This window comes from Sylvia atricapilla, chromosome 6 (assembly GCF_009819655.1).
Source record: "Sylvia atricapilla isolate bSylAtr1 chromosome 6, bSylAtr1.pri, whole genome shotgun sequence".
NCBI classification, from domain to species: Eukaryota; Metazoa; Chordata; class Aves; order Passeriformes; family Sylviidae; genus Sylvia; species Sylvia atricapilla.
In genome coordinates, this window is record NC_089145.1 from 4,618,872 (window position 1) to 4,636,284 (window position 17,413).

Consider the following 17,413-nt stretch of genomic DNA (forward strand, 5'->3'; position numbering starts at 1 on the left):
TGAGAATGCCAGGGTGTATGTAACTGCCATTTCATTTCTAAGGCTTTAACAATATCATGCAGGACTTGTGCTACAAAGTGGGGGCCTCTGTCTGAAACGATGTTATTTATCAGTCTATATCGGGGGATGATGTGTTCTAGTAGTATCTTTATTACTACTTGTGCTGTTTCCCTTTTTGTAGGGAAGGCTTTCACCCAATGTGTTAAGTGATCAACTATAACTAAAAGATGCTTATGTCCTTGTATTGGAGGCATTCCTGTGAAGTCTATTTGTATGCTTTGAAAGGGTCTTAATGCTATTTGTCTTCCTCCTGGTGTGGGCTTTTTTATTACTTTTTGACAAATTAGGCATCCTTCAGTAACTGCTTTGGCCAGGTTATAGATTCTAACACATAGGTGTTCTCTCAGGAAATGATCACACAACCTTTGGGTGCCCCAGTGTCTTAGGCTGTGGATTTCTGCCAGCATTTTTCGAGCTATTGCTTTATTTAGGAATTTTCTTCCATCTGGGGTCAGCCATTCCCCCCGCTTCCCTTGGTGTAAACCTAACTTTTTTATTTCTCTTAATTCATTTTCATCATATATGGGTTCACTAACTTTGTTAGCTGGTACATCATTTAAAGTAAGAATTTTTATTGGTTCTCCCAGCCTTTGAGCTGCTAGTTTGGCTGCTTGATCAGCTACTTGGTTGCCCTTTCCTTCAAATGTGTACTTTTTTTGATGTCCCTTGACATGTACAATTGCTATTTCTTGGGGCTTCATAAGAGATTCTAATACAAATTTAATTAATTCTTTATGTATCAGATTTTTCCCCTTTGAATTTAGGTAGCCTCTTTCTTCCCAGATTTTTCCAAATGTGTGTACTATTCCAAATGCATATCTTGAGTCTGTGTAGATTGTACCTTGGTCTTGTTCTAATAAATCTAATCCCTTCTTGAGGGCATAGACTTCACAACACTGGGCAGACCAATGGGGGGGCAGTTTTTCTTTTTCTATAACTTTTAAATTGTCCTTTTCTGTACCTTCGACTATTGCATAGCCTGATATTCTCTTTTCCTCTGTCATCCTAGATGATCCATCAATAAATAGCACCCTCCCACATGGTAGAGGTGTATCTTCAAGATCTTCCCTTACTTTTGTTTGTAAATCTATGATTTCCAGGCAATTGTGCTCTAAGTTTGGTGTGGGTTCCCCTGAGAGGATCTGGGCAGGATTTAGACTTTTTGATGTGATTAGCTCCAAATCACTGGTGCCGGTTAAAATCACTTCATATTTTAAAATTCTAGAGTCAGTCAGCCATTGTTGAGCCCTTTGGCTCAACACTGTCCTGAGATCATGGGGTGTGTGTGCAATGATTTTTTTCTGCAGTGTCAGTTTTTGTGCTTCCTCTACAAGAACAGCTGTGGCTGCTACAGCCTGGAGGCAAGCCAGCCACCCTCTTGCAACTGGATCCAAAGGTTTGGAAAGATATGCGACAGGCTTTTTGTGTCCTCCCCATTCTTGGGTTAATACTCCATAAGCTATTCCCCCTCCAGAGTTAATGAATAGGTCAAACTTTTTCTTAAGGTCTGGGAGACTCAGGACAGGGGCTGAAGACAATTTTGTCTTTAGGTCTTTCAATTGTTCTTCATCCTTATCTGTCCATTTTACAGGTTCAGGTGGGACTAACTTTTTATAGAGAAATTTAACACTTTGGGAATATTTTTCTATCCATAGTTTGCAATAACCAAATAGTTCTAATAATTTTCTTATATCTCTTTTTGTGGTTGGAGCTGGGATTGAGAGTATACCTGAGATTCTCTCAGGGCTTAATTTCTTACACCCTTCCCCAATGAGGTGTCTGAGGCATGTGACCTGTGATTCTACAAACTGTAATTTGTTCTTTGACACTTTGAGGCCTTTTTCCTTTAGAAAATTTAGGAGATTAATACTGTTTTTTTTCACTTCATCTTTCTCTCTCTCCAATATTAGGAGGTCATCTACATACTGCAGGATTTGTACATTATTTTTAGGGATAAACTGCCTTAGTAACTCTTCTAGGGCTTGCCCGAAAAGGTTTGGGCTTTCAGTGAACCCTTGAGGAAGACGAGTCCATCTTAGTTGCTGCTTTCTCTTACTTTCAGGGCACTCCCATTTGAAAGCAAACCAATCTCGGCTTCCTTCTGCCAAAGGACAGGCCCAAAAAGCATCTTTTAAATCTACTACAGTAAACCAGGAATGTTCTTTAGGGATCCTGCTCAGGAGTGTGTAGGGGTTTTGTACCACCAGGTGCCTGGTAATTGTTTTTTTGTTTACTTCTCTTAGGTCTTGCACTAATCTAAACTTATTTTCTGCTTTTTTTACAGCCAGAATAGGGGTGTTGTGGGGTGACGTACAAGGTTCTAATATTCTTTCTGTGAGTAGATGGGTTATAACTGGGGTTAGTCCTTTTTTCCCTTCCAGAGAAATAGGATATTGCCTGACCCTTATAGGAGGCGTATTTTCTTGCATTTTTATTTCTATAGGTGGGATATCTAAATATCCATATTTTCCCTCCTCGGCCCAGACTTCTGGCTTGACTTCTCCTAAGTCTCTAACAGTCAGCCTCATGATTTGTAGCACCATTCTTCCTTTTCTAGGAAGAATCTTTACTCCTAACTGAACTTGCAGGTCCTTTCCCAGCAGGCTACTGTCTACTTTGGGTAGATATATCGAATTAGTGACACATCTTTTGGAATTTTCTTTAATTTCTACATTTTTTATAACTGAAGCCTCGAAAGGCTCCCCTTCTGCTCCTAGGACTCCACATGTCTTTCTTTTAATCGCAATTTTAGCTGGAAGTTGGTTAATACATGATTTATCTGCACCAGTATTCACTAAAAACTCAAACTCTTCATGTTGGGGACCTACTTCAAAATTTACTATGGGCCCTTCTTGATGTTTCATGGGGTCCCCTAACGCATAGAGCCCATGACACCCCCAATCCTCCTTGACCTCCTTCCTCAATAATTTTTCTAATGCCTCTTGTTCCCTCATGACAGTCTCATTAAATGACATTTTTTTGCAATGTTTCTTAAAGTGTCCTATTTCTCCACAATAATAACAGGCTCGGGTCTCTCCTGGTCTCTGAAGAGTATCCCAAGGTGGTGGGTTCCTTTCTCTTACCTTTCCTGGTAAAGATTTTGTGTTTCTTTTACTCTTAGTATCCTTTCTGAGATCCTTTACACTTTCCCTGGCCACGGCTACCATAATCCTGGTTTTTGCCTTTGTTTTTTCTTCTTCTCTCTTAAGGTATACTCTTAGGGCTTCCCTTAATAATTCATTTATTTCTCGGTCTTGCCAGTCTTTCATCTTTTCAAGTTTTTTTTTGATATCTGGCCAGGATTTTGTGACAAATTGTAACTTTAATAATATCTGTCCCTCTGGGCTATCTGGATCCAAATTAGAATATTGCTGGAAATTCCATCTGAGCCTGCTCAGCCAGGCTGCTGGGGTTTCATCTTTCTCTTGCATCCTGTTAAAAGCTAATTTGGTGTTGCTACTCTGAGGAACTGATTCTTTAATACCTCTTATCATTAGGTTTCTATAATCTTCCATATTTCTCCTCTCTTCTCCTCTGTTTGGGTCCCACCCTGGGTCAGCTATTGGCAACTTCTGGTCACCGGGTGGGCCCATTCGGTTTTCTCTTTCCCAGATGCGCATCCCTGCTGCCCTAACCAGCCGAACCTCGTCTGGATTGAATAGTATATTTAAGATGGAGTTTAGTTCTCCCCATGTATAAATATTTGGGCCCAAAAACTGGTCAATCTGGTTGGCAATTCTCACTGGGTTTTCAACTAGATTCCCCAGCTCTTTCTTAAAACTTCTGACTTCTGACGCTGTTAAAGGTGTATTGACAAATCCTATTCCTCCAACTGCCCCACCCAATGGGACCTCCTTTAGGGGAAAGAGTTTGGTTTTTGACCTGGTGTTACTGTAAGGGTAACTTTCTGGGTTTTTTATTGCCTGACAGGATGCATTGTTAGGTGCCAGACCTAACTCCCAGCTGTGAGGGGGTGCAGGGATTGTGGATGGTGAAGGAGAGGAGGTTAGACCAGTGTTAGGGAATGGCAGAGGGTAAGAGGGGTTATAAATTGGAGGGGGGTAAGCTGGGGAAGGAACAGGGATTACAGTTTGGGAAGGTATGATTTTTAGGTGAGGTTGGAGGATTACTTCGGGATAAACTGTAGGAGGAGACAAATGTTCTAAGGGGTCCCAATTATGGCTAGCTTCTTTTTGGTTCTTCTGCTTTTCATTCCCTTGTTTCCCTTGCTGTAACTTACATATTTTTGTTGTTTTATTTTTGACTACTTGTTTTTGCCAACAGATAGCATAGGGTATCTGTTCAATACTTGAATCTCCTCGAGATTTCAAGTATTGAGTTAATTGTGAACACATCCAGGGGTCTCTAGTTCCACACCATGGCCATTTTGCAGGTAAATTTAGGTTAGGCCAAGCTTCTATGCAATAATGGATCATCTTGATTCTGTCTAAGCTTTTAGTGGCCTCATCAACCTCCCATAGTTCTAACATTTGTCCTAGTGGACTGTCTGGTGGAATATTTCTTATCTTTTTCTCTCTTTTCTCCTCAACTGGCTCCACTCTACTTATGTATGCCCCCATTTTCACTGGGTTTCAAATAAAAACTACAGTGCTCTTACCCTGACAGAAACTTTACTTCAGGGCAATACAAAGCAAAATTATCTGACTTTGTTTTAACTAAACTTCTTTAAGGTGCCCCTACACACACATAAGTTTAAAGGCGGGCAGCCCAAATTTTAACTCTCACTCACTCTTTGAACACTCGTAAGTAGCCCCAGGGACCCTCTCCTAGGGTCTGGGCACTACCCCTGCCAGTGCTCGGAATGCCCCACAGGTAGCCTGGTGACCCGCCCTTAGGGCCTCAGCCACTACCCCTACCTAAAAGTCCCTCACACTCTGGGACTCCCTTGACTCTTACTCCTCTGCACCCGGACAGCGTACCTCTTCTCTGGGTACCCCCGACCAATGCAGACTCTTTTGTCCCAGCACCCCGACAGCTACCCCAGCCAGTCTCCAAAGCACCCCGAAAGCAGCCTATCTTTGCTACCCCAGCCGGTGCTCAGACGCTCTGGGCCGTAGCCTCAGCCAGTGCTCCCTTTCTCTCTTTACACCCCGGTAGTTACCCCAGCCAGTGCCAACCCACAAGCCCCGAAAGTAGCCTGGGCAACCCGCCCTTAGGGTTCCAGCCGCTCCCCCAGCCAGCGCTAGCCTTTTGTGACACCCCGGGCTATAGCCTCAGCCAGTGTGGTGCGTGCTTCACTTCTTTGACGTGCCACTTACTCTCTAAATTCCTCCGCACGTCCAGAGGGGGCGCCTATGCCCCTGGAGACGCCTCAGTCACTCTCAGTTCACTCGCTTCCTGCTTTTCCCGGCCGGCCCCCTCGCGGGGGTACTCAGCAGTCCAAACTCGCTTGGGGGGTCCGAGCTGCCGGCCCCCCCACTCATTCACTCCACATCCGCTCGTCTCCACTCCCGCCACCGGTTATTCTTACCGATGCTCCCTCAGTGGCGTCCCGCGAGGCTGGCGAGCGACGTCCTCTGGTCCGGGATGTCCAGCTGTCCAGGAGGTCCGAGGTCGGGCTGCGCCTTCCCGTCCTGGTCCTCTTCTGGGCGTGGCTTAGATCCCGGCGAGCCCCCAAATTGTTGTAAACGGGCCAGGAGACCTGCTCCTTTGAAAAGCCTTTATTAGTCAGCTCTTTAAAGGGGGAACTCGAGGGGTCGCCTGCGCCGCCGCTGCTCCTGTCGCCGCCCTCGCTCCTGTCGCCGCTGAGGATCAGGTGTCAGGCGAATCTGCTGCTCTCGCCGCAGCAGAGTCGGGAGGCTCCGATCTCGCGGAAATTCCCGGCAACCCAACTGGGCTCGTGTGGTCTAGGGGTGTCACTTCTTCCCAGTCCCTTTGTGGTCGTGGCGAGGCGGCAGAAGCAGAATTCAGTCTTTAGGTAGCTGAGGGTCTTCTCGGTGTTGTAGTGCCTCCCTTTTTACCTGGATTTGGTGCTGGGTCGCGGCTTTTGGGTCCGTTTGCCGGCAACTGTACTTCGGTTTTGGAGCGGTGCACCATGGAAGTCCTTGGATTTTCCTATTAGGCGGGGCCGGCAGTTCGAGGAGCCGGCAGGGAACGGCGACAGCCTAGCCCGACGGAAGGGGGGGGGGGGGACCCCGGGGTTTTAGAGGGGGTATACAACTTGGAATAAGATGTTTGAGGGTACAAACTTTGGTACACACAGCTTAACAGACCGGTTTACAACTGGCATAATATTTGAAACAGTACAACTTTTTAACAAATGACAGACTGTGTAAGAAAATGGGAATCTCTTACATTTTATTCATATCACATAACATAAATTATTAGAAATGTGCCAGTGTTTCTAGTTCTGCCAAACAATGCTGTGCATCTTCGGTTTTGGTTTTTTGGGTTTTGGGGCTTTTTTTTTTTAGTTTCTCGACCTCCCCCAGCTGGCCATGAGTTTCCAAAATCTCCTGTAACACGTGGCAGGGAATTCCCTCTCAGCCCTACCATGTGGATGCCTGAACCAACAGGTACGCTCTGTTCTCAAGGGCTGCCTTACTGTTCTTTTCTGTCGTTGTTTTTGATGAATCTGAGGCACTGTGACCATCAGATAGCATTGTTGAGCTGTAATGTTTAGGTCCTGTTTGTTTCCATGAACCAGAAAGACAGCATGAAACCTTATCACCCAAGCTACATATTCCCAGCACAGCTCCCCCTCCCCCAGGGCCACGCTGGCTTTGTGTTAAATAGCATATTGATTATAAGATTACAGCATTTTGTATATAGAAAGTGAACGGTCATGGGCTTTTACATTCCAATTGCCTATTTATCTCTGTGGAAAATTGTACACATCGCAGAGGAACTGCATGGAGTGATTCAGCACAACGTGGGGGGAAATGACGGGGACAGAGAAGCAGATCTGTGCTCTTCTGGGGACAGTTTTTTGGGATCCTTGTACTTCTGTGTATGAACATCAGTGGCAGCAGAAAAGGTGTTAAGGCTTTGCCTATGTTGTCACCAGTGCAAAAGGTGGAGTCCTTTCTTTCCTGTTGTGTTCCAGCCACTGAGGATGGTGTGGAAAACACGAAGGATTTCTTAATCCAGAATGCAGCACACAAAGTAGTGAAGCACTGCTACTGTGCTGTGTAGGGAAAGTGGCACTGTCCCCCAGTGCCTAAGGCTATTTCATATAAGGAATGAAGTGAGGGTTAAAGTAAGCTCTAGCATAGCATGTTTTATCATTAACTGCATAAAGCAATTTCCCCTGCACAGGTTGACTGTTAGGTGGATCACTCACTCCTGGATGTATGGTGGGAATCAGCTCAGGATCACTGCAGAACCCTTTTGAGTACAGCTCCAAACTGCAGTATCAAAATAGGAAGGGGAAATTACTGGTCAGATGGTATGCAGTGTTGCTCAACTTTTGAAAGCCCCGGTGTGTTGGTTCCTTCAAACGAAATTTAGGATTTCACCTATGTGTGTAATTAGTCTGCAGAATTGATTTCTAATATTTTGATATCCTGATATCAACACCAGGATTATTAAAAAACAATTGCTGGTCTTTGATGCAGCTCTAGAGTTTTATTTGCATGATAGCAGCAATACCTCTTTAGAGAAAGCCAGCAAAGTCACTAGTATTGATGTACTAGAAAGAAAAGCTTCGTTAAGGTGTTTTGTGAGTGGGAGAAATTCAAAGAATGTCCCGATATCATCAATCTCCCCATTACTGTGTTGCCACAGCTAGAAATCTGTAGAATGTAGAATTAGTTGAGTCTGAGCTAGGACTTTGGACAAAGTCACAAAGAGAATTTGGCACATTAAAATCCTGATGCTGTCCTTACTGAGGAACTCAACCTCAACCTGCTCAGTCCACACTGCCTCTGCACTGAAAAGCTGAGCTTCTTCATTATGCAAAATTTCTTTTAACTTTCCTCAAATTTTGCATACACTGTGATTATATAACACAAAACAGGAAGAAGTGCATCTCCTAGTTATGCTCAAAATAAAAAGATCTATTTAAAATATTTTGAAATATCTGAGATTCATAACACTGCATCTCTCCAGACATCATCTGCTGATTTACAGAGCAATATTAGTAACAAAATATTTTTTTAAATATTTCAGATTACCAATTCAAGTCAGACCAAATATGAAATAGGTACTTAATAAGATTATATCAAGAGTCATCTGTGAAATTATCAAAGTAACGAAACTTGAATTTCCTTGACAGATGCTGTACTAAAATCTTGATTGTTTTTTATGCATCTAATGCCAAAGAAAAGGCTGACTAAAAAACCAAATAGGTTAAAGATACACCATTATTATTGTGGTTTTGCATGCATAATCCATCTTATCGGGCAACTTCTGCAAAATCAAGGCAGAGGGTTTAGAGAACAATTAAGGAAAAGAGCTGTTTTCTGATTGCACTGAATTACCTGGATGTCAACATGTGAAGATTTGTGGTGTTTTTAAATACAGTATGTTGAACCAGCTGGAATCCTTTTTCTGCTGCAAGGTGGGTAAGGGTATTTTATTTTGGAAGGACTCCACAAAGTAATTATTACCCAGTTCTGTAACTGTTATAGAATGTAGGAAACTCAGAGAAAATAATAATTAAAATTTTAAATATGTGGGTTTTGGGAGGGTTATTTTTCTTGCCTCTGAGAAAATGCAGTTGTTCAAATGCCTGCTAATTAGACTAGGGATGGTCTATATTAGATTACCTTCTTCCCCTTTCCAATGTATTTGGAGAGTATGTTTCAAATTATTTACAGTCTTGAATTGGTGAGATATTCCCAAATGTTTCTCTGACTTTTTTTTTTTTTCCTGCTGTTGCCTCAGATTTAATATAATTAGTTCTCTCATTTTTATTAGGTCACTCAGGCTGATGTATACCCTGAATGAAATCTTATTTCATATTTCACTGTAAGTTAACCCAGCAAGATCTGATGTTTATTTTGGTGTTTTAAATCCCCTTTTTACGCATTGCAAAAATGTGGGGTTAGATTTGCAATGATACCTTAATTACTTGGTTTTCTTTTTACCATATGCATTTCTTTGTGGCATTATACAGCATTTTATTGTCCTTTTTAACTGTTGTTGGGCTTTTTTGCCATCTGATCATATTGTTTTGGTCCTATTCTGAATATACACTCAAGCAGTGCACAGCACTGTTGAATGTGTTAGGTTTTCCTGATATGTGTGAAGCTCTGATTCTGGATTTGTTTGTTTTTTTCCTGAGAATTCTCTCTCCTCCTCTGTTCTTTGTCACTCTGGTCCCTTTCACACCTTATGGGGAGTAGGAAATAATCCTACCAATAATATGAGGATATTCAATCTGTTATTTTTCCTGCCATGATCACAGCAGTCTCCCTTAGTAGCTAAATGTTTTGTCCTGTCAACTCTTTTGCAGATCAGGTTATTAAGGAGTAGAATATTGATTATTTAGGATGAGATTTTTAAAGCTTGCCTAGAGGGTTGCGGTGTCCAATTAGAAATTAATGACTTAGAGGCAGCTTTGAAAATCCCACCTGTAGAGTTGAAGCTTTCAAATGAGTCTGAAGTTAAGAGCCATAATGAGTGCACAAATGGTGTGATATTTTCCTGTGACTGGAAGAAGTGTTAAATAGTAGCTCTCTATCTTCATGTCAAATAATTAACAAAGTTAGCAGAAGTAGACTTCAGATGAGTAAACTGATCCTATTTTCCTTGGAACAGGCTAACAGGCTGTTATTTAAAAATACTAAGGCACAGTGCAGCCCTCGTAATGACAAGTTTTGTCTAGAAAGTCATGTTATATTTGTTTGCTAAGATAGTTAATCACAAAGTTTGACATAAGCCTAGAGCAAAAACAAAAGCAGGGAACATAGATGTAGATTCTTTTTTTCCAGTGGACAAAGTGAAAAAATAATTTTAAGTTATTTTTAGGATGTAAAAGTTATAGTACAGCAGCCATAAGAATAAAACTAAAGTACAGTTCTGTATGCCAAAGATTTTTTTTCTTTTTTTTAATGATTCTAAGGGTATGGCAGGTGAATCCATTTAGCAGGTCTAATGACTGGAAAGTGGAATGTTTTTCAAATAGCATGGATGAAACGATCTGTAGCCCATCAGCATACAGCTGGAATGATGTCATACATGGTTATGCTTTAATTCTTCCTGCATTACTAAAGGGGGAATGGGGTCTGCAATATCCTCTGACTGCCTTGTTGAATGCAAATCCTTGAGCTGGAAATGGAGAATGTTCTCTTTCTCCACATGACTAATGTTAATTTCTTTAGCAGAAAAAAATTTAATAAGTCTCTCTAATGGTAAATTACCATTTATTGTAAATGTGCCACATAAAGGAAGTAATAAGTCATTATTATTGACCTATTACTGGTCTTTCTGTTTTACCTCTAATTAAATAAAAATGTGCACTTTGAGTTAATATGCTTTTTGTTTGAATATCCTTTCTTTAGTCCAGACCTGGTACCAATACTCTAACACACTGTAGTAATCACAACTTCCTCTTAGATTTTGTTTAAGCTGGGGCTGAAGTTTTCTCCTTAGTTGTTATTTAACTGGATCCCCTCCACCCCATTTCTCTCTTTTGGAGATTTCCATTCCCAATATTTTATTGGACTCTTCTAATCACTTGTTTGCTTTTCAAGCACAAATGCGGGAACTTTTCCTGTGGGGAGATAATGCCCTATTGAGCTTCAGACTTAAAACTGGTAATTTCAAATATGTTAGTGTTAGTGCTTGAAGGAATGGATCAGGATATAGAAAAATGGGAGGAATTATAAAGGAAGGCCAGAAATTTGCAGGGTGTGAGTGATGTTACGGTGCGGCTGGTGGAACAGCTGTATGATTGAGGTGGTGGAGTAGTGTGTGTGTCATGCATGAAAGGAGCCTCAGTTCTCTGGGTTTGGGACACCTGTGCATGCACAGAGAACTGCCAGTAGGGTAGGAGCTATCCCAGAGTAGGCTCAGGAGCTGAGATCAACATCTGGAAACCTAGAGGCAAAGTATTCTTAAAAAGTCATTAAAACCAGCTATGATTCTTTCTCATGTTTGAGTTGTTTTGGTTTTCCCCCCCTCAGGTCAGAATTTCTTTCTGCATAACAGGACAGGGCTAGCAGGAAGGATCACAGGAACTGCTGTGTCATTTGATACATAGCCTAAGGGAAAGGCTTTACTTGGACTTGGAAAACACAGACTTGAACTTTGCTAGGTAAGGATGGCATTGAACATGACCTCTTACATCCTAAGCAAGGCATGAGAGCTGTGATAATGTATGAAGGTGAACACTGTAATCACCACATCAGTCATATTTAGGAAATCCTGTGTCAGAGCACACAAGTCTGCTCGAAGAAGAAGGTCTGGTACTCTAGTGTGCTAGAACTTGTCTGCATCTCTGAGTAGATGTTTTCATTCCAGCATTTAAGATGCACTGTGTGCTCAGTTTTTTCTCGGGATTTCAAAGTGCATTGCTTGTTTTGAATCCTGCTCTGAAATGTCAAGTTCCCCCATGCATCAGACTCTGAAATCTGAATTCCCTCCTTGGGATCAGAAGCCCAGAAGTTAAATGTCATTATTGCCTGTTCTTTATAGAGCCCTGTGTCTTGTATTGGACATCCCTAATCCCAAGTGTGTAGTCAGAGTGCAAAGGCAATATGTTGCTCCTGTCTCTTTAGTGATCCTGTTGCAGTAATCGTCACTAGGGATACTCCAAGGTCACCCTTGTTCAACCAAACATTGGCAGCAATACTGTAGTGATAGTGGGGGCAAATCTTTGCTTTGTAGCTCTGGTAACTCCGATTTAAATATGCTGATGTGAAAGTAACTGCACCAAATTTATTGTAGCATGATGGAAATGTAATCACTGAAAATTGATCTTCAGCTAATGATTATGAATATGTTAATAAATGGTCGTACTTTTTAAAGTAAAAAATTTAAAAGTGAGGCCAGTCTTTGTTCTTCAATATACATGACTAATCCCACTAAATTTGACCCAGTAGTAGCTCTCTAGTTCATTGGCCTTTTTTTAAGAATAGATATTAGATTGAGAAAGTCAAAAGCCACTGGTGTTACTTGAAAGAGCATTGCTAAAGGGTGTTGCTACCTGAGGCTTGAAAGTCCTCCTAGGCTCTTTTGATGTAGGTAAGGATTGCAGGCTGGGGCTGTTGCTGAAGGAATAACAAACCCTGTTGAACAACCTGTCATTAGGGATTTCTCCTGGCACGTAGATACTTTTCTGAACTAAATTTTGTTTCCTGGTAGCCATAATTCTCCCAAACCCCTCTGACCTTGACCTCTTTTTGCAGAGTTCAGCCTCTTCCTTCCACCAGTCCACTGGTATTCTTCATTCTATGCTTCTGTTCTTACCTCCTTTCACGATCCCTTCACTCTACCTGAACTCTATGTGAGGAACACAGATAGCTGAGGCCAGATGGAATAATGCAATTTAGCTAATTGCCTCTATCCAAGGAAAAAAAACCCTATCCATTCTGGCAGGACTGACATTGTCCCATAGCAGGAATTCTTAGAACAGAAGAAAAATTTCCCAGAAATCCTAAATGGCTGATCTCTTTAGCCCAAACTTTTAAATCCTTAGTGACTCTATTGCTAGTCTTCAACAATCGTCCTTAATAAGATGGAGAAGAAATAGGAAGTCTAATTTCTCTTTTAATGCTCTTTGTAGAAGAGTTCTGATGTAGAAAATCAATACTTCTATTCAAAGGAAAGCGATTGAAACAAATAATATTACTGGTTGGCAGGCTCAGCAGCCCTTTTGCTTTGATTACATTCTTGCTGACAGTACTGCACTGGTGTTTAGAAAATCCAAAAAATAACTTTTAAGTGCTTTTGCTATGAAACAATTTAAGAAGTTTAGTGTTTGGGATATGACTGAAATAAACTTCAAGAGCAAAGGAAAATACATTCTTATTAGTGCTAAAAAATATTCTCAATAATGAGCAAATAGATTCTGTATGTCAAGTCAAGGACACCTGCAGTCCCACGAACCTCTTATTCTGGTTCACATTTGCAATTTTTTTAAAAAGTTTGTACTTTGCTGAATTCTTAAGATAAAAATATGATACTTGGAATTTTTTTAAGTTACCTTTTAGCCCATAATTAATCAGAAGCATTTTCCTTGTTATAGCTGGAACACAGATTACTCAATGGTCTGTCTTTGTCTGTGCCAGCTCATATAATTCACATTTTTATTATCCTGATCAATTGAAACATTTTATTAAAGGTCAAAAGAAAAGAAAAATTGTAAAATTAGAAATGGAAATGGATTTGATTAATGATTGAAAGGAAATATGGAAGCAAATGATCCAATTTATTACCTTTTTCTATTTTATAAGTATCTTTGTCTTTCATTCTAGCTCTATGTTTTACTCCAGCTGCTCTGACTATACAACAATCTGTTCCTTTTCTCCCCAGCCATGTAAAAACACGGGAGAAATCAGCATCAAGATGGGTAAAATGGATGGTAACAGCAGCATATGTCATAGTATTACAGTTGGGCAGGTATGCGAGAGTTTTTTCCCTGAGACTTCAGCAGTAGTGCTCAGCATTAACTCCTGCGGAAGGCCTGTTCTGGAAGTAGGCTCTGTGTGCACAGTGCCCAGAGCAGCAGTCACGGTGGCTGGGAGTGCAGCCAGCAGCCCTTTGTGACACTGGCCTTGCCTGGAGGCTGTGGGTGTCCACTGGAGCCAGCCAGGCCTGGCGGAGCAGCCACCATGTCCCAGTGCCCTGTTTCCTCTCAGAGGAGACCAGGGTGGTTGTGTGAGAAAGGAGCCAGACTATGGAGATCGACGGAGTGTAGAGGCCCAGGGGCCTCCCGCCGGCACAGCTGTGCCTCAGCCCTGGAGGGGCCGATGCAAACAGGCAGAATTACCCCTCTAGGTAAGGGTGAGAAAAGCCTTCCTCCCATGGGCCTTTGCAGCCACATGTTAACATCTCTTAGGTTTCGTTGTTCTATTGGTTTGCTAAGTTTCTGTCACCCTGTTCACTCCCCGTTCCCCATATATGCGCCCCTCCGAGAAGGTTCTTCCTTCCCTTGAACCCCATTGGGTTATTTTTGCCGCAGTACCCCACCCCTGTGATCCTATTAGTCCCCCTCATTCCTAGCCACGCCTGCACCATTTTTCCCTATCCTTGATGGACCTTGACCCTCAAATCCACCCCATTTGTCTTGTTTATAACCCCGTGCCCTTGGCCCACTCCTCGTTCTCATCCCTGATTCTGTTTGAAGCTATTCTTGTCCCTGAACTTCTTTTCTGTGTCCCTGAACCCCCTTCGCTATTCCCACCTGTGTTCCTGAATAAACAGTCTTCAGATATTCAAAATCTGTCTTTTCTGTCCTTCATCAGTGCCATTACAGTCGTGTCCTCGCAATCCCGCGAGCCCGGGCTTGGAGGCGCCAGTCGCTCTTTAGGACCCTGCGACCGCGCTCACACGATGTAACAAAAGATCAGCTGTGATGATTTGGAGGGACGAGAGTCTGAGTTTGGGGGAAGCTGTTGACTCCCTCAAGGGCAGAGAGACCTCCAAAAACTTAGAGACATGGACAATCACTAACCACATGAAGTTAAGCAAGGGCAAGTGCTGGATTCTGCACCTGGAATGGGGCAGCCCTGGTTGGATGAGTAGATTGGGGAACAGGAGGCTGGAGAGCAGCTCTGTGGAAAGTGACCTGGGGGCCCTGGTCCGTGGCAAATTGGATATGAGTCAGCAGTGCCCTGGCAGCTGGGAGGACATCAGGGACAGCATCATCAGCTGGGCAAGGGAGGGGATTGCCCTGCTCTGCTCCGAGCTGGGGTGGCCTCATCTCGAGTCCTGAAGCAGTTTTGGGTGCCACAGTATAAAAAAGACATTAGAGCATTAGAGAACATCCCAAGGAGGCCACGAGGAAGGTGAAGGGCCTTGAGGGGAAGCTGTGTGAGGAGTGGCTGAGGGCACTTGGTTTGTTCAGCCTGGAGGTCACACCTCATTGTGGTCTTCCACATCCTCACAAGGGGCGGTGGAGGGGCAGGCACTGATCTCTTCACTCCCTTGGCCAGGGACAGGACTCAAGGAAATGGCCTGAAGCTGAGCTGGGAGGCTTAGGCTGAATACCAGGAAAAGGTTTTTCACCCAGACTGTGACTGGGCATGGGAACAGGCTCCTCAGGTAAGTGGTCATAGCACCAAGCCTGTGTGAGTTCAAGAAGCGTTTGGACAGCACTGTCAGGTACACGGTGGGATTCTTGGGGTGTATGGCCAGGAATTCACCTTGATGATCCTGATGGGTCCCTTCTAACTCAGTATATTCTGTGACGCTGAGGGCAAAAAGTTATTCAAGTGATTTATATGATATTGTGTAGCAACCATGGCAGCTGAAGACATTGTAAATCAGCTTATCTACTAACCTGTTGTTGTGGTTTAAAAAACAAACCAAGTAAGAGGCTCTAAGTCAGAAATAAAATTTAATGAGAAGAAAAGGAAAATAAAATAGAATAAAATAAAATAAATACAAAAAGAAAAAACCAGTGACAGAGTCAGAATACAACCTGATCAGGGTGATGGAAACAGTCCAGACGAGGTGGTCTTCTTGAAACAGAAATCTTGTAGAAAGGTCTGGTAGCTCTGGTCTTCTGGGAATCCAGTGGGAGAGGGCTGCTTCTACTGTCCCAAATCCCAGCTTATATCCAGGTGAGAATGCTTGGCTCTTCCCCATGGGCGGAGCATCTCACAATGGGATGATGAGTCATGGAAGAGAGCCTTAATGGCCCATTAAAGAGAGAGATAACTCCCAGAGGGTGTTATCTCTGAGTCATGCAAAAGGCATTGATGGGCCATTAACTGAAGATGGTGATAGAATACATCCTAAACTACAACCCAGGACACCTGTGCTTCATACTGTATCATCCTGGTCTCTTTCAAACAAAACTATTTTTTCCCCCAGCAGCCAGAGTGGGTGTTCCTTTAGTTACAGCTCATTTCCCACCCCACCAAAGGACTCCACCATATACAGTGAATGAGGCAAGAGACTTGTTAAAATAGCACTGCAGTCTGTTTTGTATGTGTTGCATCTTTCCACACAAGGAAGTGAATGGAATTGTATGGTCAGCCCTAGTTTGATATATCTCAGGTTTGGAATTCTGGATTTTTGATAACTCCATTGTAACAGACCGTACTGTTGGAACACAAGACGAGTTTTTTTATGTGCAATTATACAATACTCCAAATATGTTAACATGCTGTGGTTGAGAAGATTGATGGATTCTAAATAAATCAGCAGGGAATTATTGAGGGTGTCTCAAGGGGTTATTTTAGACACAAACAAGACAGCTATTTTGAGCAACAGTCATATAATTCTTTTACATGGACAACTCTTTAAGAGATGTCTCATTCACTGATAATTAAAATTATAAATGAGTCTTGTTTGGCCTGAGTGATTATGTTCACGCTCCAGTGACCATGGCCTCTAAGTACTAAGGCATGTAATTAGACCCTTCTTTGACCTTTCAATATCATGTTGACCATATCTAGGCTCAAACAAATCCATAGCCCAGATAGTAGTTTAGGGCCAGATGGTGTTTTCATGCAAAATTAGTGCAAGAGTTTGCTTCAAAGCTTGCTCCATGCACAGCAGAAGAATAGATGATTGAAACAGGGGGTCTGGAGTGATATGATAAACTGAGGGTGGGCTCTTCATGTGTATCATCCTCCTTCCTATCCAGCATGCTCCGTGTCATTCTAGGTTCTTTAACTTGTAGTTTTTGTAGCATTTTCCTCTCAGTTCAGCAGCAAGATGAAAGTTGTAATCTGACTGTAGGAATAATGAATATATTTCATCAGTAACAAACTTTAATGTGTTTAGCTAAGTAAGACAACTCTACTTAAGGAAAGGTACATAATAAGCATGAAGCATCTATGTACTTCATTCATCCATAGAAAACCTTACCTTCCCAAACTGCAAAAAGAACAAAAGTTTTTCATTCAAATGCAATTGTTAGTGTGGGGGACTTGCATATATAAAATCCAATTATTAATTCCTTTTCCTGAAATTTTAGTTTGGTTGTTTCTACTTTAAACACTTTTAATGTTTTCATTTTTGATGATTTTTGTAGGATAAAGGGTCACACTAAGGAAGATGACAAAAGACAGATGACAGCAAGTCTGTCAGAATCTGATGAGAATTTCATCAAGGTTGAAGAAGTCAGTCAAGGTAAACATTCCCTTGAAATATCTTGATGAGCCTGAACTTTCAGAAAGTAGAAATGTTCAGTGTATGAACACAGCATTTCTTTCAGGTACCCATGAATACAAATACTCATTATGTGAATTATAATAATTATGTAAATTATATA